This window comes from Camelus ferus, chromosome 28 (assembly GCF_009834535.1).
Source record: "Camelus ferus isolate YT-003-E chromosome 28, BCGSAC_Cfer_1.0, whole genome shotgun sequence".
NCBI lineage: Eukaryota > Metazoa > Chordata > Mammalia > Artiodactyla > Camelidae > Camelus > Camelus ferus.
This window is the reverse complement of record NC_045723.1, coordinates 1451894-1479038: the sequence shown is the minus strand read 5'-3', so window position 1 is coordinate 1479038 and position 27145 is coordinate 1451894. Positions and strand designations below refer to the sequence as shown.

The window sequence follows — 27145 nt, the reverse complement described above, 5'->3', positions numbered from 1 at the left end:
CAAGGTCAACTTCCTCTATTCCACTTCCTCCATTCAAAGTTTAGTCTTTGGGCACCTGTGAAACCACATCCCTATACAAAGGGGAATTTGCCAAGAGTCACTCTTACTTCACACCAACTCTGTCAAAACAGGGATGCTCCAGAAGCACATCTCACCCAAGTACCAGCACCTTCCACTGAGCGATGCCAAAGTAATCCTCACTGAACCAGTCACCCCTCTTCTCTCTCTGGGAACGCTGCTGGTATGCTAGGAAACTCCAAGTGTGCCGAGTCAATTTGGTCAAAGCAGTAACCAGACATACCACTTATGAATAACAATGATGCTGGAGAAGGACGATGGCCCTTCAGTCAACCAAGGATGCCCCAAGTTCCTACAAGTGAAGCGAACTCATCACTGTTTTGACCAGTCTCAGCCATGAAGGTTACGGGTCCATATACTGGCAAGTAAGGTGTAGTGGGAACAGCACCACTTGGAGTCACAGGATCTAGTTTTAGTTCCAGGGCTGCCTTTTACTTTGCTTAAGCACTTGAAGAGCAAGACCTCCCTTTTCACCCCTGCATCCTCAGTACCTAATAGTGCCTGGCATAGGGTGGGCCCCAATGAGTATTCGTTCAGTGAAAGAACAAGAGAACATACCTTCTTTGTGTGACCTTAAGCCCCTAATGTCTTTGGGCACAAATTTCCATCCAAATCTTTAAAAACAAGGACATCATAATGCATGCAGGCCAACAGCACTGGACTGTTGTGTGACCAGGTGAATTAACAGATACAAACGTTATCTGTCAACTGTAAAGGTAAGTTGTACAAAGGTAATGAAGTTTACAAAGGTAAGTTCTAAGTAAAGCAGCATTCCTGGAATGGGTGTGGTGGCAGTAATGAGGGAACTTCAAGGAACAACTATGAATACAAATAAAGTGGCCTCCAAAAGCCCAGATTTCTCCTCTGTCCCTTGAACCACTTAACCCACGTCTTGACTTACAAATATGTTCAGTCTACCGAGAAAGACCACTGATATGGTTCTAACCTAAATGGAAAGCGTGTGCCAGGCTCTGAAAAAAAAAAGATGCTAAAGAAAAATTTCGAAACTCTATGCTGACAAGAGTCTCCTCGGATGTGAGGGCGATCTGGCTGTGACATCTGTCACCCCATTGATCGCCAAGGTTGATTCGGCTGATCTGGCTGGCTAGGCAGGTGTCCCCTTCCTCCCTCACCGCTCCATGTGCGTCCCTCCCGAAACTGCATGCTCGGGTGAAGAGGACGACCATCCCCGATAGAGGAGGACCGTTCTTCTCAGTCAAGGGCATACTAGTAGCTGCGCTCCCCTGCTCTCCAAAACAAGCTCTCAAGAGTCTCTCCTCATGAATTCCCCACCTGACATAAATGGCACCAGCATCCTCATGGTGCCTGAGGTTTGAAGTGCCTGCCACTCACCCGTCCCATTCAATTCCTTTATCTAATAACCCAAGGACTGCCCCATATATTGTCCTAGGCCTTATTATCTTACTAACTTTTAAAAACCTTAACTTCATATCTTATAAATCCTTAGGGAAAAGAGGGTTTTTCAATTAACCCACTTTGAGTTTGGGGATAATAGGTAAAGTATTTGGGGGAAAAATTTTTAGCCTACCTCATAACATATTCAAAAATAAATTCCACCAGATTAAAGAATAACATTTTAATGAAGCTATAAAACAACAGAAGGAAAATATAGGTAAATAAGTGATCTTAAGAAGGGGCTGGCATTCTTCATCATTAAAGCAATGAAAGAAAAAAATGACATATTTGACCATGTAAAAATTATACACTTATATATATATGTATATCATAAAATTTCCACAAAGTTAAAAGATTAAGGATAAACTGGAAAAAGGATAGAAAATACATAAGAAAAGGGGTAATGGTATTAGTATATATGTAAAGAGTTGTAAGAAATAAAGAAAATGGTTTAAAAATGTCAAATAGAGTTAGAATATGAACAGTAAGCTCCAAAAATTAAAAAAAGAGAGAAATAAAAATAACCAAACATGTAAAAAAAATACAGTTAATCAATAATTTTTCAAAAAATAATAAAGAAATACCATTTTACCTATCAAATAGGCAAAGAACTAAAAGTATAACCCTCAGTTCAAACAATGGTATAGAGCAGGACGTGGTCTCTCTTGCTCCTCCTGGTAGCTAAACAGGTTAAGTCTTTCTGAAGGGAAATTTGGCAACATATCAAAAGCTGTATAAAAGCTCACATCCCCAATCAAGAATTCCACTTTTTAAGAATTTTTACTAAAAGAATTATCAGTGATATTTGCAATGACTTCTGTACAAGAATGTTCATCATAGCTCATGTTCATGCAACAGCTAAGATATTAAGAGAAAAAAAATCTCAACGTCCAACAGAAGAAGGGTTAAATAAATTATGGTACACTCATGTAACTAAGTATCATGAATGTTTTCAAGGAAAATATAATAATATTTAATGACAAATGCTCACAATATTAGTGAAAATGCACAGTTCAAAACCATACAGGGTATGATCCAAGTATGGGAGCAAGGGGCCAATAGGAATACATGTTGTATACATTTGGCTCTGTGAAAAAAATCATGGCTAGTACTCTCAACTGCAACCTTGAGTGTTTTTGTCGTTTTTGTTTGCTTTTGTAATTGTTTGCTTTGAGTCTCTGTTGACTCTGAAATGGCCAGGATAAAAGACTTTCAAATCAATATTTCAAATGACAAAACTCTTGACCTTACTTCTTCTCACCCCCCCAAAAATCACCATCAAGCCATTAAAGGAAGAGAAAAAATAAAGGAGAAAAAGACAAAGACCATACAGGAATCATTCCTCTGCAATAATGAAGTCCAAGGCAGAAGGTTCTCCAGGCCCCTGTGTGGTCTGCCAGAGGACACGGCAGAGGCACCCAGGGACACTTGCATTAAGCAAGTCCCTCTGTGCCCTGCCTGCTTTCCCACTGTGCTGAGGGTGCTGCATGGTCTTATTCCTGCAGGTCTCAGCCCCTCATGTTCCACCTGACCCCTTATTTCATCCTGTCCAGGATTCCAGCCTTCCACAAGTTGACTTAAACTATCCTCAAATTAAAAACCAATCTGGACATATCGACAAGCCCCCCAAACAATGTGTAAGTGTGTCCATATAAAGGACAAAAAGTCTTACAGAAAGACACAGAAAAGGGTAAACCATCTCCACCATTTTGTGAGCTAATAATACAAAGACAGCTTTGATTTCAATTTTATTTTATAAACATGGGAGAGAGTGAGTGAAAGACATCACACAGCTTGCAGTTGGGGGAAGAGAGGCTGGGCACCAGTCCAAATCTGCCCACAATTTTACCCCTGAAAATACACGCCGGCATAGAAAAGGCCGCCGTGTAACCAAGCATCCAAAGGACGCGATCACCGTCACCTTCCGATAAACCAGTGCAAAAGGAATCCGGAAACACTCTTGATAAATATTTACTATCCACTCCTCCTTCTAGATTGGAAAGAGCTGAACTTTATTGACTTTGGAATTTAGCAATTTCTTCCCGCAAACTGAAAGGTGGCAGGGATGGCACCCAGGACCGTGTGCATGCTAGGCACGCACTCTACCACCAAGCTATACCCTCCCCTCACTCTTTTTTGAAAAGACCAAGTAAGGAGCTGCACCTCCCTGTAAAACAATATCCAGGTGAAAAAGCAGAATGATAGTTATCAATGAAAGAAACACCCGTGCTAATAACACAACACTAAAATCGGCAGCATGGGTTCTATTGGGGGTTGTATTTGTCTCAAAGACCATTCAGTTTTATTACCGAGCCTCTTGAAAAGTCATCCACTTGAAGAATTTTAAAGCATATGTGAATTAAAGTTGAATGAGTTAGGAGTGTTTGGTGGTGAAAGGGTCTAAGATGACCAGCTGAGAACGTCTCAGTCTTTCTTTCTTTTAGTCCCTGGAGGGGAGGCGTGGACAGACTCAACACCAGCTCTTCAGGCCAAGGGCCCCATCATCCCGGTGGCGCAGGGAGACCTCAGGGTCACCGTTAGCCCCGTCAAGCCCTCGTCGGTGTTACGGCCTCCCTCTTCATCACCTGGAAAGTTGAGCCAGTCCAGGGCTCTGAGTCTTTCAAACACGCCCAACGCTGGGCTAAAACCACGTGCAAATGCATCATCTCATGATGATGGAAGTGGTGTGGGGCTGACGGCTCCACCGGTACCACGTCAGCAGAGAAGCTCAGTGGGAGCCTCCTAAGCCCGGGGTGTCTCTAGTTCCCCCAAACATCAGTTCATACAGAAGCTGTGAAATGGGTCTTGTTGCAAAGACGTGGTTTCCACTACACCGAGACTTTAGGGAGCAGAGTGGTTTTGAAATGCACCTTGGAAGACACCTCACTTGGAGGTAAGGGGAGTCTGTGCAGGGCACTGTCCACGCTTACCTAAAGGACAGTGTAATGCTGAGCTAAACATCCTGTTAACAAGAAAGGAAGGATGGCGATTTTAATTATAAAGTGCCAAGTCACCCAATCTGCAATGTTTTGTGTTCAGGTGACAGGCGGACATGAAGCTAGAGTTAGGCTTGTCCAATTAATCAAATAACCTCCGTGCCACTTATCCCTGGAACTGGCATTAGAAAAGCCCCCATGTGCCCCCAAATCACATAAAGTCCATGGTTTCCTAGTCATTAAATCCAGATTGGCCTAGGCTGGTATGTCATTTTTTGACATGTAGCCACAAGGGATATACAATCAAAATTAAGAGGAGACCTTAGCTAAAATTGGCAGGCCCCACTCAAATGAACAATTCATGCCCACACATGGGTAAAATGCATCTATCTTCTCCAAGTGATGAATATTAAACTGTTAGAAACACAAGGAGATATAATTCATTTATTAGGTTTGCATAAAATATTTCTCTTAGCTTCCAACCACAGAAACATGTATTACACATAGTTGCATACAGACATTCAGTACTGTTAACAGCATGATATTTATTGAATAAACTTGCAGTGTTCATAAAATCCTATTCTCCTCCCACTCTGAGCCCGCCATGGTTTCCCTCTGGGTTCAGAATAAATTTGGAACTTCTCACCAGCGCTTGCAAAGCTCCAGGCCGTGCCTGCTCTCTGAGCCCACCTCACACCAAATCCCCGCCACTCCATAGCCACCCCAGGCCCCTGGCCCACTGGCCGTCTTCGCTCTCTGCCCTGTGACAAGCCGGGAGAAAGGCCTTCATCCCCGCTGCTGCCCTTGTTGGAAAAGCGTCTCCCCCAAACCTCTGTGTGGTTAACTTCTCAGATCTCAGGTCACATGTCGCCTCCTCAGGGGGGCTTCCCCAGCCACCTAATGCGCAATGCCCGCCACCTGCATGTCCCCTACTACCCACCACATTTTCTCTGCTGTACACATGCATCTCAAGCTGGAATTTGCTGTCAGTGGATTCTCTGGCTCACTAAAATGTAAGCTCCCCTAGGGAAGCTGTTTCCTTTCAATGCAGGGTCTAGAACGGTGCCTGGCACACAGTAGGCCCACAATAGGTGTCTGTTACACAAATGAACGCTGTGCTGGAACATGGATCAAGCAAGTCACAGTCATGGCGATCCACACCCCTGAAGCTTCCTAATGACTGAGAAAGAATGGACTCATGGAAGCCAAGAAACATTAAAAAATATGTACTTAGCAGCTGCACACTAATTGTGATTGAACCACTCAGGTGAGCTGAATGCATCCAGCTTGAATCAAGTGTTTTAATAACATAAGGGAGAAAATGTAAGTGGCCTGGGCTGGGGAGCTGTCCTGAGGACTGATAATGAAGAAATGGAGGAACTTTCTAGAATGCATAATGGTCTGAAGATCTGCATTTCCTCTCAAATTCATGCTCTGGAATCCAGAGCTCTGAAGTGATGGTATTTGGAGGTGGGGCCTTTGGAAGGTAATCAGGTTTAGATGAGATCATAAGAATGGTGTCCCTCAATGGGATTCATGACCTGTTAGGAGGAAGAGATACCGAACATCTCTCTCCCTCTGCCAGCTGAGGACCCAGCCCACAGGCAGCCTTCTGCAAGCCAGAAAGAGGGATCTCACCAGAAACCGAATCTGCCGATACCTTGACCTTGGACTTCCAGCCTCCACAACTGTGGGAGATAAATGTCTGTTTACTTAAGGCACCCAGACGATGATGTATTTGTTACAGCAGCCTGAGCTAACACACACCATGTCTGGTGTGGCACCTACTGCCTGGAACACTGTAGTCACTCAATAAATAACCAACTGAATTTTGAAATATTTAGACTAAGAAAAACCTGCAATGTTATTTTAGCTTCTCAGGGAGAGTTTTAAAGACCATTTCTCTATCATCCCCATGCATGTTTCTCTCCAGCTGAAATACTGGATACGTGGAAATTAAAACTGGGCAGTAGAAGAATCACCTATGAATGGAGGTAAGACAAAACTCGAATTTTTTTTTTTTTTTAAGTACGGAGGATTTTTTTTTTTTTAAGCCTCACAAATTTCGAAGAGGCTTTGCAAATGCAGACAGAATCCAGCTTTCTCACATTCCTTATGCCCAGAAACTGGGACATTAAAGTGCCAGGAACCCTTTTAATATCTAAACCATGGGATAAGTGCAGGAGAAACTCTCAAACGACCAAGAGAACTTCTGAGGAGCTGCTAAAGGGCCAGATGCATCTTCCAAAAGAATACGGATTTGACTCCGACAAACACCCGTGGCCTCAGCCTCCAACAGGAAGGGCAGGTAGGGGACACAGTGGTGCATGGTTCCCAGTCCCTTTGGCAAGCATCCCCTCAGCCTGCGACACTGTGATGGCCCACGCAGAACATGTGGCTCTCCTGCACAGGACAGGGATCAGAAGGCTCTGGTCTGGGGCCGCACAAAATGCATCCCGTGCAATTACATGGGAGAACGCAATATTGAAAAAGATATAAAATCGCTCCACGGACTTGAGATTTTTATTTTCAGAGAAATTGAACATAAATGAAAGGGGAAAAAAATAGCTGCATTCAAAACAGGTTTCACGAGGCAAAGGACCAGAAAAGAAAAACTTTTTTTTTTAACCAATACATACAACAAAGAGTAATTGTTTTTACTATTCCCATCTACCAAACCTTCAACAAATGGGGTGATCTTTTGCCTTAATTATGAGCTTTTAAAAGACTCTATTCATGCAGTCATTTTCACACACTCTTGTGAAACTGAGTGTGATGATCTGTCTTCAAATAATGATTCCAAAGGGGCTTTGTAGTTGTTGTTGAGGTTTTGAGTGCTTTTATTTTTTAAGAAAGTCTAGGCTCCTTTCTACATTTGCAGTTCCTCATGGAGCTCATCTGAGTTTAAATCTGCTGTCAAAAAAAAAGGTTTTTTTTTCAGTATCTGTGACACTGGGGGCCTCTGCGTGCACATGTGCCCTGGGCTTTCATAATCAGGCGGCTCACATCTGAGCACCTCGCCTCCGGTAATTAGATCTCAGGGCGGCAGCTTCCTTCCCACCCAGCCAGGGGGGCCAGGTGAACCCGCCAGGAGCCGTGACCGTGAGCGGCATGGTCACCCTGCCCTTCCCCGCCATCTTCTCCGCCTCAGGACAGCCGGGCGCCCAGGGCTCCCACTCACACGGTCTGAGCCTGGAGGGCAGGAATGCATCCTCCGCTTCTGCCCTCTCTTTGCACCTGGGAGCATCCTCTCTCGTGGAAGTTGGCTCATAAACCTTTGTCCCTGGCAGTAACAATATCGATCTATTCATAGACAGCGACACGTTTCCAGTGAAATAGCTCTTTCTGTTTTCATTTGCCTCAGTCCCCTAAGAAACAAATATTGAGGATGGTACAGGGAAAATCCCTAGATGAAAATACTGAATTTATGCAGAATCACCCCTTCTCTCTCCTCCTTCTCATCTGTCTCTGTGAGTTATAGAGTGCAATGAATCTCAATGCCGGTTTTCAATATTTTTTTTTCATTCTCAATACACCACAGAAGTTCACTTTCCCAAATCAATGCAAGAGCCAACAGCTAAAAGAGAAAAATCCCCAAAGCAGCAAGTAGAAATACATATAATCTCATTTTTCCCTCTGTGGGTCAGCCTGCTGTTGGCTGGTTCCCTGGCCCAAGGATATCTGACCTGCCATTTAATTTTGGTTGGCCCTTGAGATTTAGTTTGGGGCATGCTGATATGTTTATGTTGCTTCAAAACTAATCCACAGATGTCCCAAAGAGGAAAAAGAACAGTAGTGCCCACTCAGAGGCCCACGGACTCTCTCTGGCAGCTCACCGTCCAGCACATCCGACCACACTGAGCCATGAAGCAGACTCGAAGAGATGGACAGGAAGAGTCTGGAGGGAGGGGGACTGGTACGTGATGACAATCTGCTCCAGGAGAAAGAGACTCCGCCCACAGACTCCAGAGCACCTCCCTACCCTAACCAACCATCCTCATAAGCTCAGGGCTGGGAGATCGCCGGTCTGAAAGGAAGGAAGAGACTGGCCATGGCAAAGGGTGGGGGACCAAAAAAGGGGGCAGCTGGAAGAATTGGCTATTTTCTTTAATCACATGGCCAGTGGTAGCCAGAGAAGACCGTGAACTCCCTTCAGAAAGGCCAGCAGGTGATGGGCTCTGGGAGCTGAATGCCAGCAGTCCCCAGCCCCCAGCAGCACTCATGTTCTCACCCTGTTCCTGTTCTGCCTCTGAGACGCACAGGAAACAGCCAAGCAACTGCAGACAAGTGTCCTTCTTAGTAAGAAGAAGAACAGAGACCATTAATGCATTCTTACTGTACATCTGATAGTCTGCTAAGAAGTGCCTTAAATCTTTCCTTATATGCATGACTGGGACGTGAATATATGTGTATATATCTCTGTGTGTGTGTGTGTGTGTGTGTGTGTATGTGTGTGTGTGTAAAATTTCTAATCTATAATCCTGCTACGTTGGCATATTAGTCTCCAAATAAACAGTACCAACAGGGCATGTGTGTGTGTGTGTGTGTAAAGAGATTTATTATACGGAACTGGCTCACACAATTATGGAGACTGGCAAGTCCCAAGAGCTACAGGGTGAGTCGCCAGCTGGAGTCCCAAGAGAGCTGATGGTGCAGAGCAATTCCACCTCCCAACAAGGCTATAAGCTCCAGAACTTGGTAGATACCGAGTCTCAGAATCCTACAAGCACCACTGTGCACCTGCCATGCGCCAGGCTTAACAAGGACTCACCACAGACCCTGTCCTTGTAAACCTTCCCACCTCTACCTCCAGGATAAACCCCAAAACCAGCTAAATGAAATCCACCGAAAAGTTTTAAACAACTGAAAAATAACAATCCCTAGGACACATCCTTAACATTTTTTAAAAATTCAGAGTGATTAAAAGTTAAAAAAAATCAGCTCTAAGACTTAAGCCAATGTTTAGCAGCGCAATAATCCTTAAACTCCTCACTCAATCATCACTGCAGTGATGAAACTCTCTGTAAGGAGTAAAGCATCGTGTCCTCTGTGACAAATTAAGATGCAGAGCTGCTTCTTCTGTTTTCTGGTTTCTAGCTTGTATTAACGAGTGTCATTAAAAAAAAAAAGCCTTTAAGATAATATTTATTTGCAGAAACAAACATCGATTCAGAGCACTTAGAGGCACATATGTGCCTGGAGGGGAAACACTTGGGGGAACCGTAATCTTTTATCATGTCGAGCATATTACTAGCCCTGTACCTGCGTATCTCCAGACTCAACCCCCTCTCAATATTTCACGTCTTTCTCCACCCCTGGCCAGAGCGGTGGCACACCTGCGTGTTACCCACCGTCACGAAACCAGTAGATATCACATTTCACCCTTTGTCAGAACTGTCTAAGACTGCATAAACGTGACATATTTTAGGAAGGACCACATCCCTGTTGTTTACAATTTAACAAAGATAAAGCCATGACAAATGTCACCAGCTATAAATAAAGACATCTTACCACCGCACACTTGTTCATCTCTGGGTTGAACAAATGTTAATTACAGTGAATTTGAAAATGAGACTTGTTAATGTCATTTTTAATTTAGCATGTTACCCGGTAAATGTTTTCCATTGTGTTCGTTTACACCTGTTATCACAAGCTTCATTATTAGGTTTATAGTGGAGCAGCTCTCTGCGACTCTGAAATTTGCTTAAAATGGCAGAAACAATTACTAATTAGAAGGGCATGTTTACTTTAATTATATTTATTTTCTAGTCTAGTTTTATATGTAATGCACTATGGAAGTGTATGATTTAATTAGTGAAACCCATTTATCACAAGCCATTTCTCCAATGAGTACTGCTTAAAAAACACAGAAGATTCATTCAGAGTTTCATCGAGTTCCTTGGTTGATAGGCCTACAGAGGGACACATTTCTACAGAGATCTTTCACTCAGGAACTCAGGGCATTTTCTCACTTTCATTCCAAATACTGCAATAACTACCAATAACAAGAATTCGACTGTAAAACTGTTAATGCAAATTTTAAGATGAAGTGTACAAAATTCAGACATTCATAAGCTCACGATTTTAAAGCCTGCATTCAAAATGAACATGGGCTTTTAAATTTCATTTAAAACTCTATTTTAAATATATAAAAAGCAAATTCCTTCTGTTTTTCATCAAAAGGACAAGTCTCTTTTCTCCCCAGAGTCATTTCTCTGGCCCCCGAAGTATCAATGACTTTTCCTATCAAATATTGGGGCACAGAAACCACCAATGCAATAACTGATTCGGGAAAAGGCTGTCAGTAGGTGTTAAAACTCCTGGGAAAGATGGTTGGAGAACAGGATATTCACGTGATCTCAGAAGATCACCTCAAATGCTCATCACAGAAGGTAGTGCTCATAGAGTGGAGAAATCTGGTGGGCACCCTGTGAACCGTGTGACTGAACCCAAGCCCACCAGTGACAGGGCAGGCGGACTGCTGCTCTCCCTAGGAGGCATTCTTGAATCTTATGAGAGGAAACAATCGGACAGACACAGGCTGCAGGACACTCCCCAAGAACTAGCCTGGACTTTTCAGAATGGTCAGTATCACAAAAGACTTTGAAAAAGCTGAAGGAGTGTTCTAGGTTTAAAAGGGACTAAAGGGTTGTGACAAAGCAATGTGAGTGTCCATCAACAGATGATGGGCTAAAGAAGATGGGGTGTGTGCATATATACAGGGAATACTACTCAGACATAAAAAAGAATGAAATAATGCCATTCATAGCAACATGGGTCATCATTCTAAGTGAAGTAAGTCAGAGAAAGACAAATATCATGTGATGTCACTTGTATGTGGAATCTTAAAAAAAATGATACAAATGAACTTATTTACAAAACAGAAAGATTATCACAGACATAGAAAATAAACTTATGGTTACTTGGGAGGAAGAAGGGAGTAGGGGGCTAAATTAGGAGTTTGGGATTTGCAGATACAAACTGCTATATATAAAATAGATAAACAATAAGGTCCTAAAGTACAGCACAGGGAACTATATCCAGTATCTTGTAATAACCTATAATGAAAAAGAGTGTGTATACATATATATGTATATGATTGAATCACTTTGTTGTACACCAGAAACTAACACAACATTGTAAATCAACTATACTTCAATTTAAAAAAAAGCAAAGTGATATGATAGCTAAACACAGTAAATGAGTCTTGATTGGATCCCGGATTAAAAAACAAACAAACAAACAAACAAAAACCAGCTATATGGAAAATTCCTGAGACAACTGGGGAAATCTGAATGTGGACTGTAACACTGGATAATATTATCATATCAAAGTTAATTTTTCCTGGTGTTTTAATGGTAATAGATGGTGTAAAAGAATAAACTAATTAATTCTTGAGAGACACATCTGAGGTGATTAGGGACGAACTGTCAGGATCTGCAACTGCCTTGTGAATATTCAGGAAACAAAGCGAGAGCCATGGAGCAAGTGCAGCCAAAGGGCAGAGCCACTGGGGGGGGGGGGGGTCCCTCGTGGTCATCGCACCATTTCCCACTTTTCCATAAGCTTGGAATCCAAGGTCGGGAAAGTAGAACTAATCCAACGGGCTGAGTGGGAGGCCAAACTCGGAACACTCTTCACACAACTCGACACAGACTTTCAAGGAATGTGACTGCACTGCTCTCGATATAAGCTTTTTAGCACGATCATTAGGCCCATTAAAATAGCAGTTACCCTTGGAAACGGCTTTACAGTTGTGTCTTAGTATCTGGACTGACAAGGTTACCGTGAGGCACATTCTAGACACCTTACACGTTTGGACCCCAGAAAGAATCCACGCTACCGAGCAGCCAAGACATTTCCCATAAAGACTCACACGTCCCACAGCCTGAACAGAGATCCAGCACTTGGTTCTGTTAGGAAAAGATGTATCTACAAAGTGTGTTTTGTTAAATTTTAAGATACTTCAGTCCCACCACACGGTATTCTACACTTGGGAAATCACACTTTCTTAATGAATACAAGTAAACACTGGCACACGGAGATCTTGCCCAACCAAGAGAAATCCCCCAGAACTCTGAAGGGCAGGCGTTCACCACTCATCCGCAAGCCCTGCCCGGGGAGTATGGCCATCTGCCCCTGGGCCACAGTCATAACTCCCATGCAGCAGGTGATGCTGACGGTCTCTTCAGGGGATGCCGGCCTCTCTCTGATTCATGTGAATTAACGGCAGGGTTGGGGTGGGCAGTCCAGCTGTTGGGGGACCCGTGAGAAGAGCACGTCATTCCGCAGTCCCTGTCTCCACTCCTCCCCTCCCAGAAAGATGAGCCCACTACTGTTATTCCCTGAGACCAGGCCCAATGGAGGGAGTCAAAAGATGTTTCAAAAAAGAGCAGGAAAATCCAAGCTGAGCCCATGTGATGCCTCCGAGGAAGGTGCAGGGACAACTAGCAAAGAGCCTGGTGAGTCGCCGATGCCTGGGTAAGCCGGCAGCTCAGCAGCCTTTAACCACAGTCCCCTAACACCCTGCACTGAAAACAGTCTTCTCTCTCCAGAAAAGGAAAGCACGGGATGAGGCAAAGCTTGTGGGAGAGAGAGGAGAGGCCAGCACTGAACCCGGTCAGGCAGCAGTGTCCTCCCCCTTGGCCAAGCAGTAAACAGTGAAAAGGACAAAACTAACCAGGCTCCCATCTCCTAAATCACTTACACAGACAGAGTCAAAACCAAAACCTAGGGAGCTTTGCAGGCATGGATTGTGTGTGTGTGTGTGTGTGTGTGTGTGTGTGTCCCTGCCGTGTGCTCACCTCCCAGTTCACACACATCCAACATACACTGCCCACGTGCCCCAGGAAGGAACAGCCCCTTAAGGAGAAGTTGAGGAAGGTAAGTTTCAGCAAAATATAACCTTCGCCTTAGAAACCAGGAACTGGAATAATTAGATCACGAACTTCCCAACATGGTGGGAGAGATCTGATCAGCGGGAGCCAAGATCACTTCCATTACTTGGTTTACCTAAGTAATGGACCCTTAAATGCAATCAATATTTCTCCAGGCTGTGAGTCTTCAAGACCTGAGATGCAGTCAACAAAAACACAAATGGATTTTCAAAGGGCCTTCGATCACCACGGGAAGGGCAACTGGAAAGGGCAGAGGGAGAGGAGGAAACAGACTTTTAAGCTTGTCGTCTGTTTGTCTGGGTAGTTCACATGTGGATTAAATCTGTTTCACTGAAGAGCCTCGGGTGAGCAGGCACGCCACTCAGTTTCTTTTTAAAACTGCAGTATTAAAGCTTTTTTACAGGAGAAAGGAGAAGACTGAGATGTCTACATATGTTCTAAGAAATTCACGAAACTTAAGTAAACTGCGAAGGGATGAAGAAAATGCCAGCAGTAACTCCAGACCATCCATGTCCCCCTACCCACGTCCCCAACACAGATGGACATAGGGGAGGGCAGGGGGGCATCATGCCCATTTCGTTTGGGGACCCCATGGAGCTGGGTCCTGCCTCCTAGGACTCCACTTGCTAAGGGTGGGTCCGTGAGGTCCCCAGTTAACACCAAACTTCCAGGCTGTCTACTCTCCCTGTCCCTGCTCTACTCCAAGCGCTGGAGCTGGGATGAGCGACTGCCATTCAACTTGGTAGGTCCGCTTACCAATTCTGATGATTTAAAGCCTCAAAATAATGTACTTGCACATCTAGATAGAACATTCCTCAAAGCATTCTTTCTAAGTCCACTCACTGCCATCCTGAATTAAGTCTCCTTCAGGGGCTGGACGTGGGGCCGCAGCACCCGCCTCCACACCCTCCAGCTGCCATCCTGAGGACCACACGGACCTGGGCACCTGCAACATGCAAGCCTCCTATCCATGATCTGTTTCATACACTCACCAGAAAGTTAAGCAACTAATTCCTGATTCCCCAAGTGGAGGGCTGCCACGAAAGAGGTGGGGAAGTGTGACAGGAAGGGACGAGGTGGGGAGGTGGCAGGTGTACAAGAAGAGGCTTTTTTGCATAGCTTTTAAGTCTCCTTGGTAATGATGCAGAGAAGCGGGGACACTCTAAAACAACAGGTAATCAAAGAGTCATTTTTATGTTTACCTTTTGTCATCAATTAGCTCCCTCTTAGCAGCAGCTGAAAAATTATGCTTCACTCAAAAGTCCGCCTGCTGAGTTTATCTATACACAAAGACACCTGAACTGTGCCCTGTGGCAGCCCGGCGGCCACCGTGGAATTCCACGGTTTGCTGCTTGACAGAAACAGAGAGCTGCCTCTGTGGGCAATCTTCTGAGTATTAATTTTATACAAATAAATAAGTAAAATATTAATATGCCTGAGTTCAGACTCATGGTGCCAAGGGAGAGAAAGCACGTGGGGGCATTCCACGGCAAACTCAGATCCAGGCTTTCAGGTCACACAGCTTCCTTCCAAGATGGCGAAAAAGCACCTGGAGCTCTGTCTTCTGACCCGTGGGGTGCGGGTGGTCACAGGGGACGTGCACAGCGGGTCTGGGACTAGGAAACGTAGCGAACGTGCAGCGCCTGGAATCGTCTCAGACACAAGGTAGGCGCTTAGCCCGTTACGGCGGGTGTCAGGAGCGGTCTCCTAGGGGAGGCTACCGGGGGGGTGCCTGGCATCCTTCCACCCAAACCATCCGCTGATTCAACATGAGGAGCCCCCGTGCCGAGAACACAAAGGAAGGCCTCCAGCGGAGCTTCTGCTGGTGGCCTTGCGTCCACCCCGCTCTGCACACCAGCATGGGGGCTCTGTGAGGAGGCCTGAAGGGTGTGTATGTGTTGAATCCAAGTACATCCAAGCCTATGGCTGTCACCCGGGGGACCGTGACCACCTCCTGGATCGGCACCTCCAGTCAAGCACTGCACTGCCCAGCGGCTGCAGGCCTTGGTCCTGGTGAGGGTTTCTCCTTCCCCCACAATGCCGCCTCCATTTCTTTTAGCAGAGCCAGTCTGATCCTGGGCCCTGGAGAGGACCCAGAGGTCATCAGGGCACCCTCCCCGTCCACCACAGTCTGGCAGGAAGGGTGCAGGGCGACCTCGGCCACCAGGGCACCTTGGGAAGTCACGTCCTCAGAGACTGTCTTCTCATCCATGGAACGAAGTCGCCATGCTAGATGGTCATGGTGGTGACTAATTTTACGGGTCAGCCTGAGGAGGCCACTGGGTGCCCAGACACACAGTCAAACGTTGCTCTGGGTGTGTCTGGGAGGGTGTTTCTGGACTGGACCAACATTTGAGTCAGGAGCCCGAGTAAAGCAGACTGCTCTCCCCAAGGTAAGTGGCTCTCCTCCAACCCAACAAAGGCCTGGATGGAGTGCAGAACAGCTAGACTGCCCCCGAGGAAGAAAGAATTCTTTCTGTCCAGCGACCTTCAGGCTGGGACTTGAGCTGTGTCCTGCCTTCAGACTTGAACTGAAGCACGGACCCTTCCTGGGTACTGAACCTGTAGGCCTTCGGGCTGGAACTTACAGCATCGGCCCCCTCCACTCACCGGCCTTAGGACCTGGACTCGGACTGACATCACTGGTGCCTCTGGGTCTCTGGTTTGCTGACTGTCCCTGCAGATCCTGGGACTTGCCAGCCTCCAGGGCCACGTGAACCAACCCCTTACAATAAATCTCTTCCTATATATAAATACACACATATCCTCTGGTTCTGTGTCTCTGGAGAAACCCTGACTAATACGACCAGCAAGGATGTTGGCATTTCTATGCCAAATGGCCATTCAGTCGCTGCTCAAATCCCTCCCAGAGAGGAGACCTCCTGGCTTCCCACAGCAGCCCACCTTGCTTTAAGGAGGGTGGGACTTGGGAAGTTTCACCCCCGGGTGAGAATCCAAAGCTCCATCAGCCATATTCTCGGAGGAAGGAGCTCATACCTAACAGGTGTGGTCTGACCTTAACAGGGTATATATGGTGAACCTTCTATCCTTGCTTTTCATTAAATGCTTTTCATTAAATTAACATGATCACAGGCTGAGACTGCCTTGGTTGTTATTGTTAGTTTTGTTGCATTTTGGCTTTCCTGGTTCCATCATAAGGTTAGTAATACTGAGTCTGCAGTTAATCTTTAGCCCGTTTTCCCATGAATCACGGTGAGGTTAAATCACCACCCAGCACTCTGTTCTGCAGGGACATTTAGTGCATTAGCGCAGGACTTCACATGCATTACGATCACCAACGTCATTCTGTTCCCCGAGGGGCGGGAAGGGTGCAATTCTTGTCTTCTAGGGGACCAGAGCTTCCTCTCACCTCCCATCTTCCAGAGACTGGATTACACATCCTCAGCTCCTACAGCCTAGGGCCAAAGGCCACCAGCCCTGACTGCACATTCCAATCACTGGGAATCTTCAAAAACAAGAAATGCCCTGGCCCAACCTCAGAGATTCCTATTCCGTTGGGAGGGGAGGGGTGGAAGCTTTAATTAGAACTTTTTTGCATGATTCTAATGGGAAGCTGATCTGAAGATCAGTGTTCTGCCTGGGACAGGGGTCAGTGAACTTGCAGTGAAGAGCCAAAACCCGAGTCTGCACTGGCCACCAGGTCTCGGTGGCAGCTCCTCGGCTCTCCCCTCACAGCACAGAAGCAGCCACAGACATGTTAATGACAGCCTGAGCACGTGCCAATAAAACTTTATTGACAAAAACAAGCAGGGCACCATGGCCCACGGGCTGCAGCATGTCAATTAATTCCTCACCCAGTTTCAAAATGGTGGTTGCACCAAAGATAAACTCATTGAATTGTATTATCCCACAGCTCACATTTCCCTGTCTTGCTGTGTCTTGAGAGACTTTCACACAGTTTGGTGAGGTCAATATTCACTCGCGATCTGACACTCCTATGCTGTCTCCAGCTCAGAATCCCATCCAAACAGGAACAAACTTGTTCTGAGAGAATCCTTTCTGTCTTCCAGTAACCACTGCTGACTTGGTAGATGTCTGCAAACATCTGTTTAATATTGCTTCTAGAATTTCATCAGAAACTGACTTAAGCTCACCCATCTGTAGTTTCTAAACTATGCTTTCCTTCCCCCCTGTTGAAAACTGGAATATGTTCATTGAAATCATTTACAGTCATCAGGCATCCCATTCTCCCTGATCCACAAAATATTACCTAACGTAGTTCCACAGTCACATCTGCAAGTTCCTTCAGTGCCCGGGAGACCTTAGTGCATTTTTAGCAGCTCTCATTATCTCTTCGATCTCGGGCTTTAATTTCTCCTAACCATGTTTATTCTATCCTTTCCAACTTCAAGACTGTTTTTCCTGATAAATACGATAAAGTCAAAGCAGGATTCAGGCGGCTCTGCTCCCCCTAAGTCATGTGTTTACAGTACACCATCTGTTCTAAATAAGGCTACGCATTCTTTCCCTGGGCTCCAAACGCAATTGTTTTAAAGCCTCTCCATACAGGTGGCCAGGCCTTCTGGTCCGCCCAGGGAAGTCCGATATTTACCTTTGGCCCCAAAATGTTAATGGAGCCCTCTTCCCTCTGAAAAGTATCCAGTCTGAGCAGCTGGTTCCATTGAAAAAGCTGAAGAAATGGAGGTAGATAGCATTTCATAGACTTGACGGCTTCCCAGGTCCCTCACACACACAGAAAAAAGAGAAACACCTGTGCTGACGTCTCTGGCCAGGCTGGGTTCCGGCTCTGGGTCTGCAGTGTCACCTCGGCACCGTTGCTAAGTCTCTAACTCTCAACCCTGTGGGATCTCGGTACCTATTAAATGCCTACGTGTGTGGTTACATCTCTGAGCACAGCACACGTGTCACAGTGTAAATGCACAATAAGTGTCACCCACTCTCACTACGAGTATCTTTATCCAAGTTATTAATTCCCTCAGCCCTAGCGCCCCACGATCTTGTAAAGTCTCTCCCATCTCGTGGAAGAAGCCTTTGTCTTTCCGGTCAAGCTCGACTCCTCGGAGGAAGAGTCGCCTCTGGTGAAGAGGCAGCCTGCATTAATCAGCTACATAAGTTGCGAGCTGCTCTGTCGGGAATGCAGACGTATCTTCCACGAATCCCTCCGCATCTGTATTTCTGGCAATCAAGATAAAACTACTGTCTTTCATGGTTCCCTTGGGAACACACCCCCAAAACTTGGGAGAGTTCAACTCCCAAATAGCTGGAGTAAATCACACCAGCCAGAAAATAAAATGACTACGTTAACTGTCTGAGAAAAAGACTGAACGAAGGCATATTCAAATAAAGGCATTAGAGAGAGGACCACACAGGAAACAATGAGGGACAGCTGGGGTTTCAGTGTCCACTACAGAAACAGCAAGCATGTAGTGAGGGACTAACCACATGCCGAGAAATGACATACTAGGCATTTCATAAATGTGAACCCCACGTACCCCTCTCAGCAATTCTGCTGGAGACTGGGGCTCTGACGATGCGTTGGGTGTATCACTGGCAAATGGCAGGCACAGAATTCACCCCAGATCTTCTGCACCCAAAGCTCACACTCTTTCAGATACTCCATGCAATGCTTTTCATAAAGACAATCCAAGGCTGTTTTTAACACAGGTTTTAAAAGAAGAAAAAAAGCATCCATGAAAAAAAGCAAAATAATAAGGTTTCCTTGCATTTTAGAGAAATCTATAATCCTTGTTGATCAAGTGGATACCTGACCTCTAAATCAGCAAATGCGGATGATGAAAGTCAGATGCCCAAGTACAGACTTTTCTCCAAAGAAGGTATTTTAACGGCCAGCAGCATGTGGGGAGCATGCTCATCACCGGCGATGAGGGAAACGCCTGTCATGACACAGTGAGACACCACTTCACAGGCGCAGGGACGCCTACATTCAAAAAGACAGATGAGGACAAGAGCAGGCGAGGATACGGAGGAATTAGAACCCGCATCCATTACTGGGGGGATGTAAAATGGTGTGGCCACTTTGGAAAACAGTCCAGCAGGTCTTCAACCAGTTAAGTGTGGTAGGGCTACAACACGTGAACCAGCGATTCGACTCCTAGGTGTGCAACCAAGAAAAATGAAAACACATACTGACACAAAAACCTGTACATACATGTTCAGAGCAGCATTACTGGAATAGCCAAAAAGTGTAAACAACTCAAATGTTCATCGAGCAACAGAGGGATAAATACAATGGGATCTACACAGTCAATGGAAAGTGATTCAGCAATAAAAAAGGAGTGTGACCCTGGGGGAGAGTGCAGCTCAGTGGTAGAGTGTGTGCTTAGCATGCATGAGGTCCTGGGTTCAATCCCCAGTCCCTCCATTGAAATAAATTTTTAAAATAAATAAATAAACCTTATTATTTCCCCCTCCGCCCCAACCCCCCTCCCAAAAAGGAATGAAGTACTGATATGTGCCACAACTTGGATAAATAAACCCTAAAAACATTATGCTAAGCAAAATAAGTGAAACACAAAAGGTCACCTACTATATCGTTCCACTTAATAAAAGATCCAGAACGGGCAACTCTACAGAGACAAGAAGCAGACTCTTCTTGGTTTTTCTAGGGCTGGGGAGAGTGGGGAATGGAAGGGCGGGTAAGAGCTCAAGGGTCATGAAAATGTTCCAAAATTGACTGTGGTGAGGACGGCCCATCACCCACATTTGCTGATTTAAAGGTCAGGTATCCATTTGATCAACAAGGATTATAGATTTCTCTAAAATGCAAGGAAACCTTATTATTTTGCTTTTTTTCATGGATGCTTTTTTTTTTTTACAGGTACAGTGTGGTGCACTGGACACTGTATATGGATGAGTTATATGTGTGTGAATTATATTTCAATAAAGCCATTAAAAAAAAAAAAGAGTGTCATCTGTCCTTTCTTCTAAACCAAGGCAAGTTAACAAAAAGGGCAATGAGAAAATGAGAGCGAATTTTGATCCAGAGGCCACATCAATCAACGTTCCCATCGGGCTCAAGAGTCAGCCAAGAAGCCAGATGTCAGGACAAGAATAAGGCGACCCAGGATCTGGCCCTGAGGCCTTGCAGGTGCCTTTGACAAGGACAATGAATGAGGCATGAAACCCAGCAGCATCCACAGAACACGCACTATCATCCCAGCCACACGAAGTGTTCCCTGAAAATCGCACATAAACCGACCACAAACACAAGACGCACAAGACTACATGCCTTCCTCTGACCCGCTTGCTAACACTCAGAGAGAACCCAGAGGGTCCAGGGTGCACAGGGGACGATGTTACTGCCCAGCAAGGGGGGAAACACACTCTGCAACCTTGTTCACCTCAGCATTGGCCTCTGGGAACAGATGATGTCATTCTGCCCTGCCTGGCATCCTGATATCCACCCACATGTGATGCTTATAGTCACTGGAATCGGCAGTAAAAATGCTGGGTGAAACAGTGAAAGTCCTGGTGTCACACTGGCACGTGGGACACGCCAGGTAAGCTGTACGTGTTTTCTCATTAGTCCTCACAACCACTCAATGAGGCACGGAAATTTTACAGATGGGGATACTGAGGCACAGGAAGGTTAACGTACCTGAGGTACAGGAACAAAACGGGCTTCAAATCCAGTCAGTTTGGCTCCAAGGGCTGTATGCCCTTAACCACGATGCAAAATGCTGTCTACTTACCTGGGCCACTTTCCCACCAAAATTTCATGTCTCATCTAGAAGACGGTCAAAGGTTTTGCTGAAGTACAAATAAACTACACGTAGAATATTTCTCAGAGGTATTAGAAAAATCGTTTAAATATCTATTTTTGTGTAATAGTAATTATTTTTAAAATTTTATTTAAATATCCCTTCTGTTTTATAATAGTTTTCCGTGCACAGAAAAGTTGCACAGGTGGCACAGAGACCCCGATGGATCACCCAGAGGGCCAGACGCTCGCTCAAACTGCCCGGGGGAGCACCTGCTCCCTGGTACCCACTCCAGTGTTTAACAGCAGGGCCTCCACCTGGAATGCTGGCCAGAGGTCATCCTGAGACTTCTTCCAGGGTATGGGGTGACCCCAGCAGGGTATGGACGGAGCAGAGCTCTGTAAAATCAGAACCAGTGAGAGAACTGGGTGCAGCTGAAGGCAAGGCTGCCCTGGGAATGGTCCAGCAGAGGAGCCGAAGGGATGCCCAAGGGAAAGTGGCTTGAAAATCAGAGACAGCCTTCCAAAGTAGACAAGAGACTCTCGGAGTCTACCAGTAAAACAATCAGGTTCTGAAGAAAAAAAAAACAAACATCACCAGAGTTTCACTGCGCTCAGAGAAAGCAAGAACAATCGCCCGGGGGCACAAAGGTAAAAACAAACAAACAAGAAACCCTAGGCAGTGAGCACACAAAAGGGAAGGGTCCCATGAGGAGGGGCTGCTTTCCAGGTGGCTCATCGGGGGCGTTAAGCATGTGGTTGGCAACAGAGTTAAAGGAAAACAGCTGGGTTCCACTGGGGCACCAGGTACAGGGGACACGCTCTCAGGACAGCAGCACCCATGCAGGAGCAAAGGCCAACACTCCCCTAGAAAGCATGCTTCAGGCCCCAAGGCCCTTTCTCTATAGATTAAGATCGACCAAATACGAGCTGGCAATCATGACTTACGTGGAAACCAAGCAATACCATGAGGAGAGGCAGAAGAAATAACAAACAAGAGATTTCAATTACCATGCACTTGAGATGTTTCAAGTGCCAGACACAGACTATAAAGTAACTGCATATGAAATATTAAAGAAGCAGAAGATAGAATCCCCAAAATGGGCAAGCAGCAAGTGACTATCAAAAATGACCAGGCAGTTCCAGTTTTCAAGATGGGGAGAATCCTGGAGACCGGCCGCACAACAGCATGAATGCACTTAACGCTAACTGAACAGCACACTGGACCAATGCTGAGATGGTAAATTTTATGTTGTGTGTAGTCTGCCACAATTAAAAAAAAAAACAACAAAAGATGAACTGGATCTAAAAAGAACCAAATAAAACATTTGAAAACAAAAACGATAATTATTGAAATTAAAAACCCACTAGCAAGATTCATACAGTGTATGAGCCAAAGCTGAAAAGAGAATTAATGAGGTGAAAAAGTTACCTAGAAGGCAATACAGAGAGACAAGGAGGTGAAAAATAGAAAAGAGACATTATCAATACAGAGAATACAATGAGAAAGTCTAAAATAAGTCTAATCGTAGTCGTTGAAGGAAAGAATAGAAAGGGTAGAGGGAGGGAAGGGGAAACATACTCAAGGAGGTAATTGAGACTTTCCCAGAGGTGATAAGACATGAACCCACAGATAGACTGATCGGGGTAAATAAAAAGAAATCCAACGCAGACACAGTGCAATAAAACTGCAAAGCACCGAAGATAAAGAAAAGATGTTTAACAGCAGCTAAGCCCAGAAAACACAAAGCCAGCTTATGACCAAACCGGTCAGGTAAGAAATCCTCTCTATTTCTTATAATTACCTTCCTTTCCTCAACTCCTTTTCTTTCCCACCACGAACCCCAGGAGAAAGGGCAGTGAGCATGCAGGGGGAAGATGAAAAAGGCACAAACACACCGCCTGCCCAGTCATCAGGAAAGGTGCCTACAACCACACCTCGGGCAGGCAAAGTCTTACCATTGAATGAATGAAGTTTTCTGGTTTTTATTTACCTATTAATACACTTGATCATACAGTCCAACTGCTACTAATTTGAGACAGTGTGTTTTCTCCGTAACACAACTGCCCTGTGTAAGAGAGTGTTAAAAAAAAAAAAAAAAAAAAAAAGAGACTCTGGAGGTAGCCTTACTCCACAGACATTGTGTGTTAAATTCCCAGTATGTCTACACTGCAAGCTGTAGAAGAATCCAAGACTATCTCCCACCATTTGTTTTCCCAGGGACAGAAACCACAGTTGGCCGGATAAACACGGCCTGTGCAAACACAAAAATAATCATTATGCAGTGATAATTTCGATGCCCTCACTCACCTCCAACTCCCATTTCTAATAAGCAAAGTATTAATCTGCCAAGTCGTTGTAAAAAGCATCTACTCTTTTATAAATCCTATGGATGCATTACGATTAGATGCTCTCCGCAGACATCCACTAGCCAGAAAGAGGATGAGATAATGAATAATACCCAGGGGAAGGAAAATCCCTTTTTCAGCTGGTTTAAGCCTTGCCGATAATGTGCACGCAGCATTTTGCATTTACCATAAAGCTCTTCAATTAGTTCAGAGACAAGTTAACCTCCTAACTCCCAGAAAATATAATTCATGCACATTTTATACCATGCAGCATCCTGCTGGCTATTATCCATCATTTACAAGTGTTATTTGTCTATAAAAATGACACTAAATTTTTGAAAAATGACACCACTCTGCCTGCTCCTGGCTGTGTTTTAACAAATGGTACCACTGCAAAAGGCTTTAAGTCGTATAAGAAGCAATTAGTCAAAGAAGCAATAAATATTTTTTAAAGGATATAAATGATTGCTTGTCCAGATAGCCAAATGTCTAAAGGCTGATACACAATAAAATAAGGGTTAACATAAAAAAGTACACTTCATTATTTATGGTTAATAAAGTTAATCAAATTCAGTGCTCCTTACTCATGCATGCATTTAAACAGAAACACAAGTGTGATATGCATATTTATGGAAATCAGCCCAAAAGATCATAATCTGTAAAAGAAAATCCAGCAAAGAAAGAGATGTGTAAAATGTTGCTGCTTCTCTCTTACAACATAAACGGTTTTGCTTAAAACACATTTATTTTAATTAAAACTATTAAGCGAAATAGTATTTTCCACAACTGACAACCATGAGTAAAACATGAACTCCGGGATTCATGTGAAAATAATTTCTGGAGAAAGAGTCAGAATCTCTCCATTTTCCTTTTTTCTGGTGTCTTATCCACCTCTCCTAGAGTATTTTTGTTCTTCTATTTAAAAATCTATTCTCAAAAGACACATTAGGATCTTTTTAAAACAAAATTAGGTTAGCAGAGGCTCATCAATCAGCAATTTCTAAATGCATTATCTTCAAGTGGCTTGGTCTTTTATGTCACTTATCTGCTTAAAATTAAGTGTAAAAGAGTTTCCAGGAAAAGAAGATAGAAAATTAACTTCATTTCATAATAAGTTCTCCAATCAAGTCAGCAGACAGCTGACATCATTACACTCACACTTATAAATCAGTGATTATATACACTAGTTAAGCAGGAAAAGAAATGAAGAAGGCAATTATATTCAGCGATGAAATTCCCAAGTAGCACATTTGTAGTCAATGTTGCTAAACAGGAGTTCACTCGTAGTTTAAAAAAAAAAAAAAAAAAAAGCCCTCCAGATATTTTGGGGGGTAGGGACTTTTGAGGGGAAGAAAGTAGAAAATCTGTGCAATTTGGTGAGAAAAAAAAGCCAACAAGAGATCAACGAATTGTCGTTTTAACTCATTTCATTATTTTGAATGTGAATTCTAAAATTTCCACGTATCGTTAAATAACAAAATAGTACTGAATCAAACCGAGAGCAGCGTATTTGGGGGGAAGGGGTGATTCTCAATATCCAGCAGCAGTGAGTAACCGATGAGTCAGTGGCAAAGAGACCTAGGCAATGAGCGCCCTTGGTTTCCACCCTCCTCTGCCCTGTACCGCTTGAATCAAGGCCAAAATGCCACCTCTAATCTTATTTTCCATTTCTTAGATGTGTTTTATTAGTACTTCTTTTATTGCACAGTTAAATATTCTAGTTGACACAATGTAGACATATCGTTGCACAGTTAAATATTCTAAGCGACACACTGTAGACATACAGTTGCACAGTGAAATGTTCTAACTGACACACTGTAGACACATAGTTACCAGATGCTGATTAGATGCCGTGGTGTCTATGAGGGTCTGCAGCCGCCAGGTCCTGGCAGCCCCAGCTAGGGCCCACGTATGCCTTCACTTAAAATGACGACATATTAATACAACCTAAGCAGTGTCTCAAACAAAGTCATCCCTGTCACTGCAAGAAGAGGACCATCCCCTCTTCCATCTTCCTAAAATTACTCTAAATAAACGAGATATCCTTTCTGCTCGCCCCAGATGAGAAGCAAACCATATTTATTGTTTCTGAAGCACTGTTTGATTTTCAAAGCATCCACAAGTGAGCTGTTAATTAACCCTCACAGCATCTCTGCAAGAGAAGCCAGAGGAAATACTGTCTCACACCGATGTTTTACAGAGGGGCAAACAGGACAGATACTCAGAAAACGTGACAGTCTGCGGGCTTCTTTCTCCAAGTGGAACCTGACAAGACAGCACCTCCACTCCTGCCTTCAGCTCCAGGGTTGCGCCGTAAGGCAGTGCAGCCCATGATCATGATCAGTTTATGGACTTTTATCTTCCTCAAAACCTCCCCACCCATAATTCTCTCCCTCTCACCCAGGAAACATGAAGATCTGTTTGTACCTTCACTTGGTTAAAAGTGATGTTGCTCAAAAAGCCAGATAACCCGAAATCCCCGGCCCCCGGGGAGACGTAAAAACATTGACTTCTTGGAGTCCAATCTACAGCCAAGGAAAGAGCTGGACACTCTGCAGGGGAAGTGGCTCTTATCTGCTTCCTTCCTGAGGATACACGGAGCCAGACCAGACCCGAGCGAGCATGTGCCCTCCTCCACCCGCCTGCAGGCTCATCTGAGATCAATTAACAGAGCTGTTTCTGAGTGATCAGTCTGTTCCCTGCAAGGTCAGAATTTCCTGGTAAATATTTCTGACAACTCCACCCTGTTTAAACTAAGAGCAACAGCAACATAAGAAACAAAATAGCACCCTAGAAAAACAGTCTCCATGCCACTGGTTAAGTCAACAGTGGCGTTGATGACAATGGCAGTGAAACACTCCAAGAGCATGATGGAGTTTTATGTAACCCATTTCTCTGGACATCTCAAGACCGTGGGTAGACATGACATTTAGCATCCCTCCCCACAAGCTAGGGCAGGGATCCTTATTAACCCTATTTCACAAAAGAACTCTGGCCCAGAGAATTAAAAGGCTTGTCTACACTCTACATTGGTGACCATGGGGTAGAGACATGAATTCAGGTCACCGGACTCTCAGCGAACTAAATGACAGCTCAGAAGACAGGCAGAAAAGTCAACACACACACAGTGTCAGCTGTTGTTTACACTGCCTACAATAAATGTTTATTCCAGGGGGAAAAAATTGTTCAAACAAGATGGGAAATAGTTTAAACACAAAGGGCTGAAGGGTTCCATATAGGAGAGAAATATGTTTGCTTTTCCTGCAGCAAAGGAGCTGTTCAGGAACAGCCTGTTCTGGGAAAGCTGGCCCGGGGCTGCCGAGACTGGAGACCACGGCCTCCGGAGAACTGACTTCAGTCTCAGCACCTGAGTTCTGCTGTTTTAAATCCTGCGTCTCTCTGACCTGGAGCGAGAGTGATCTTTCTTGACAAGTCAAATTCAGATTTGCGTGGTCAACGGTACCAGGTGTCCAAACTCTGACCCAGAGCTAAGCAATAAAGAAGAAGGTGGCCTGTGGGTCTAGGGACGCTAAGAGCTGATCGGGTCCTGGGGAGACACGATCCTCCTCCCACACACTTCCTGTCAGGCTGGGAGGCTCCACGGTTGACGTCGTGGATGGTGGTGGGAGCTGCGGTGGGACGTCTTTTGTGGAGGATTCAAGCCCAGCACCAGACACAATTAGCCCAAAGCAGCAAAGCCTCAGCAGGGAGAAGCTGGGTCTCCCTGAGTAACACAAAGGCTGTCGTGCCACAGAAGACCAGGACTG

General features: G+C 44.8%; 1 protein-coding gene and 1 long non-coding RNA gene across 5 annotated transcripts in view; both read right to left on the bottom strand.

Annotated features, from left to right (window-relative positions):
- AFF3 (AF4/FMR2 family member 3) overlaps positions 1 to 27145 on the bottom strand; it is a 434554-nt gene that overhangs the window by 372063 nt on the left and 35346 nt on the right. The gene's annotated exons all lie outside the window — the stretch shown is intronic.
- On the bottom strand, positions 1050 to 26999 carry LOC116660382. The gene is made up of 4 exons (XR_004315867.1): positions 26988 to 26999; positions 13659 to 13666; positions 9318 to 9322; positions 1050 to 1227 (listed from the first exon to the last, which is right to left on the bottom strand). It is a non-coding gene; the product is annotated as an uncharacterized LOC116660382 (long non-coding RNA).